The 4,807-nt window shown below is 41.4% G+C and overlaps 1 pseudogene; it reads right to left on the bottom strand.

Moving 5' to 3' along the window:
- Positions 1-1,023: 1,023 nt before the first annotated feature.
- On the bottom strand, positions 1,024-1,977 carry LOC120877715 (annotated as a pseudogene).
- Between the last annotated feature and the right edge of the window lie 2,830 nt (positions 1,978-4,807).

Genomic DNA, 4,807 nt, shown 5'->3' with positions numbered 1-4,807 from the left:
GACTATTCTAAGCTCCACAAATTTACCAAGAACAACTAGGGCCCTGCAGTGTGTGAGGAGGAGGGATGGGAGAAGAGGTTTATAAGGAGACTGGAGGCTGACATGGGCACAGCTGGCTCAACTATCTTGATTCCCAAACTACATATTAACGTTGTCTTATCTTTCACTGCCTTTGCTTCAGGAATCTGTCCTTCCTTAGGTTAACTATATTTTTTGTTTTATGTATATGATTTCATATATTATATGCTTGTTTCTAAAATCTCAATAAAAGAAATTATAGATGTTTCAGAAGTTGGATTGGTTAAACTTTTAAATGGTATCCCATATATAAGAAGTAAAATTTCTCTCAAACTGTTTGCACAGTATCAAAAAAAAGAGCTTGAAACATAGCTTTCCTTGAAGAGTAATAGCTTGGCATAGAAACACCTTCATTTATAACAGTGTAAAACAAGACCTTTAGTTGATCCTTCCACTGAGTACCTCCAGCACGCAAAGGCTTTATGTCCATATGTCATAAGTCCAGCACGAAACATTTTAACCAGTCTTGAAAGCAATACTCTCCTAAGAACAATGACTCACACAATTATTGGCACATACATTATTTCAAAATAAGTCTAAATGTGAAAATGGTTTTGTTCCCAATGGAAACAAAATAACCTTGTACAGTGTAAGAACCACTGGTCCAAAGCAAGATTTATGACTCATGATTACAAACAATAAGACCAATCAAGATAGCAAATGACATTTTAAAAAATATTATCAGTTCACATGAATGGAGACCAAGCAAGTAGTAGATGTTCTATTACCGTAGTGCTTAATTTCTCTGAACATCCTGCTGTGACACAAAATGTTCCTGCATTAAATACCTTAACCTAACTCCTCAGCCGCCTACCCAGCATAACCAGTACACATTTTGTCATCACATTCCTGGTTGCCAGGGTAATGCAGTTAATGCTTCATAGCAGAGTTAAGTGGCAGAATTCACAGGCAAAGCTCTCTTCTCCAAGTGACGCTCATTATTCATCAAGCTGCTAGTTTCGATGTTAATCCAGATAATTGCCCTAGTAGTTTCTGCCAGGCCCCCTTCACTTCCTTATTCCTTAGACTGTAAATCATGGGGTTCAGCATGGGTGTCAAAATGGCATAGAAGACAGAGATCAGCTTCTCCTGAAGCACAGAAGGGCTGGGATTGGGCTGGATGTAAGTGAAAATGGCCATGCCATAGCACAGGACAACCACTGTGAGGTGAGAGGCGCAGGTGTGGAAGGCTTTCGTTCTCCCCTCTGTGGACTAGATCTTTAGGATGGTGGAGACGATCCTGATGTAGGACAGGAGGACCAGGCAGAAAGGTGTCATCAGCAAGACAATGCTAGAAACCATGATGGCCACCTCGTTGGAGGAGGTGTCCACACAGGCTAACCTGACCACAGCTAAGAGTTCACAGGATATGTGATCGATATACTTGTTTGTGCACATGGGCAACTGAAAGGTGATGGTGGTCTGCACGAGAGAGTTGAGAGAGCCACTGACCCAGGATGTGATGGCCAGCCCAGCACAGAGCCCTCCGTGCATGATGACCGAGTACCTCAGGGGGTCGCACACAGCCACATAGCGGTCATAGGCCATCACGGCCAGGAGAACAAACTCAATCCCACCCAGGCCCAGGGAGAAGAATAACTGGGCTGCACAGCTCACGTACGGGATCCCCTTATGTCCCGCAAGAAAATGCACCAGCATCTGAGGAACGATGCTTGTGGCAGAGGAGACATCACCAAGGGAGAGGTTGGTGAGAAAGAAGTACATGGGAGGGTGGAGTCGGCTGTCCAGTCTGATCAGAAGAACAATGAGGACGTTCCCCAGCAGGATCAGCAGGTAAGTGGCTGAGAACAGGACGAAGAGAGCGACCTGAGTGTCCCAGTCACTGGACAGGCCGAGGAGAATGAATTCTCTCACCCAAGTCTGGTTATCTGCTCCCATGAAAAAAATGTCAGGATTAGTCTGCAGAGAGAGCCAGAAATAACAGAGTCTGTTGAATTACAGAACCCTAAAAATCACTTGTATCAATACATACTGTATGAATTTGGGCACTCCTAGCCAGATGTTTCAGATTGCCCATGGGCCAAGATGACAGGCTTCCTCCTGATGTACATGGTACCCATTCTGCATCAGAGAGCAGGCCAGTACCTTCATAAGGACTTAATGTTGTTGTTGGGAGACCCAGTTAAAGCCTGAAGATGGTGTAGTACGGTTTTAGGAGCTCCACATCTTTGCCAGCTTACCTCAGATTCTAGGACATGGGAAGGACAGTAGGTGACAATAATAAGTGAATTTTTAAACAGTGAAGAAAGGCTGGTGGGAAAGTTACAAAACTTACCTTAAATATGTCAACTAGGCCCATCACAGTATAATAATAGATTTATACATTTCTGTTATTAAAGGAAATGTTGAAAAGAAGAAGGTGCTTGTGAAAATATCTGAAATCAGAGAATCTAGGTTTGAAACCTGATTTTATTTACCAGCTCTGTGATTTTTGGTTCAGTGGCAAATTTTGTGTATAAGACTCACCAGTACATTTAAGTTCAAATATAGGTAACTTATAGAGAAAGTTCTTTGTAAACTGCTACTTGTAGTAGTACTACAGTAACGTGAGTATTAGCTGTAGCATGATCTCTGCCTTGGGGTAAATACAAGTAGCAAGTATGATTTTCTCATGAACCCACCAGCCCTCCCCCCACAGCAATTCAGACACAAATAATACTAGAGGCAATTTTTAATAGCACTGAGGGCTTAGGAATAGTTTGTCCCTTTAAGAACCTGGGGACCGTTTGTCTGACAGGCTTGTCTGTTTAGCCTCAGTGAGATACAATGGGATAGATGATTGTAATCCTATCTTGTTCTTTTCATTTTTCTCCTTTCAACTTGCAACTGGTAAGGGTCTACTGTTTTATATCAGCTCAAAATTAAGGAAATGAGAATATGGATGGTTGACTTTTTATTTACAAGAGAGAAAGGGAAGTAAATGCCTAGCAATCTTTCTTCATTATCGAAGGCAGAGAAGGAGGTATGAATTCGTGTAAATGTACAGAGGAATGAAGTTGACTTTTTGCTTTCTTTCATCCAGAAAGTGCTTTATTCAGTAGAATTATATGCTATAATATCAATTTTGGATATTAATAAGAGGGCATTTACATTTCTAAGAATATTTTTTATAGGACTGATTCACTCGTATTATTTCTCCATGCCTGCCCAATTTACTAACTTTCTTTTCTTTCAGTGCACAAAATAAAGCAGGAGATAATGCATTAAGAGGGCTTGAGGGCAGAAACAGAGCTGCTTGTGTTATCAGCAAACCCTTAGGGGTTGGGGTAAGGTCTCTGAGCAAAAAACTGAAGATTGTCTGAGCTTCAACTCTCTTACCTGTGTGAAAATTAAAAAAGGAAAACCCTAAGTTAGGAAGGGTAACTTCAGATACGAAGTCTCAAGCAGACCAGCAACATAAATTAGAGGATGAATCATCAATTACTAGGCCCCAGAGAAGAATTGTCAATAGGAAAGAATCATCCATTGCAAACCTCAACGGGAAAAGATATACAATATGCACATTGCATCTGCTTTTAGAAACCGACTACCTCAGCAACTCAGCCAGGGAGAAACTGTCATCACCCTGGATTCTCAATTCTCTCCAAAAGACTCTGGTTCAAAACAGCCCTTCCCAACACCCTCCTTCTCTATAAACTTCCTCTCCTTTGTTTGTGGTACATGACAATTGGCTTTTGCTACAGCTTGCATGCCCTGAATTCCAATTCCTCTTGCTATTCCCAAATAAACCCACTTTGCTGGTAAAATAACTGCTTTATTTTTGAGACTGAAAAGCTGTTAAAGGACAAAACAAAGCAAGTAGGTCTAGAAACGGCCATATGTTTCATGATTCAGATACATACATTTTCCATAATATCCACACACCTGCTGTCCACTATCACTGTCAAGATACTTCCTGCACCACCCCTCGCTTTGCTTCTCTTCAACATGGTCAGGCTGAAAAGAAACATCTACTTGCCTCGAAAAAGGCTATCAAATATAATTCTGAAACTGCAAGAAAATATTTAACTTAAAAAAAATTGTGAACCGTTGTTGACTAGATAGCAGACCTTCAGCAGAAAGTAGACATTTCTTTTTCTACTAATTTGGAAAATATCTATAAAGTCTCATCTTGGCTAGATGCTGGTATTTCAGGATGAATATTACACTTATCTGTGTTCAAGACCTAAGCCATCTGTAGAGGGAATGACACAAAGCAGGTCATCCTCGCATCATTTCCCCTTCTGGTGTCAGAGAACTGGCTGCCCTGTTCTCTGCCTGGAGAACAGGGCAGCCAGTGACTGCCTGTGTTCCTCTTACTCATCCAGCACATCTCTCTACTATAGCTGTGTCTCCTTACAAACACAAATGAGGGACTGGCTCACCTCTCGGCGCAGGTTTGAGCTTCAGAGTCTAGTAGTTTCTGTTTTGAATTCATTCCCTTCCACTTCCTGAAGCAAGCCACGTGCCCTCTCTGAGTCTCATAATTCTCACCTATACAATGTGCGTAATATTGGCCTACTGAAAGGATCACTGGTGAAGTTAAGGAGCTGAAGATCCAGCATTTCTATACTAATGACCGAATAGGACAAATACCCACTACTTGTTTATAATAATTGATATAAGCTTTGATTTCAGGCTTTCTCTCTCGCATGATCTTATTCTGCCATTCAGCCTCTCTTTTGATCATTCTGGGGTCTTTCCTACTCCCGATAAACTCCTTTTCCTT

The sequence above is a fragment of the Oryx dammah genome, unplaced genomic scaffold (assembly GCF_014754425.2).
Source record: "Oryx dammah isolate SB20612 unplaced genomic scaffold, SCBI_Odam_1.1 HiC_scaffold_18, whole genome shotgun sequence".
NCBI lineage: Eukaryota > Metazoa > Chordata > Mammalia > Artiodactyla > Bovidae > Oryx > Oryx dammah.
Note: the sequence above shows the minus strand (reverse complement) of the source record. Positions and strands in the feature narration are given on the sequence as shown.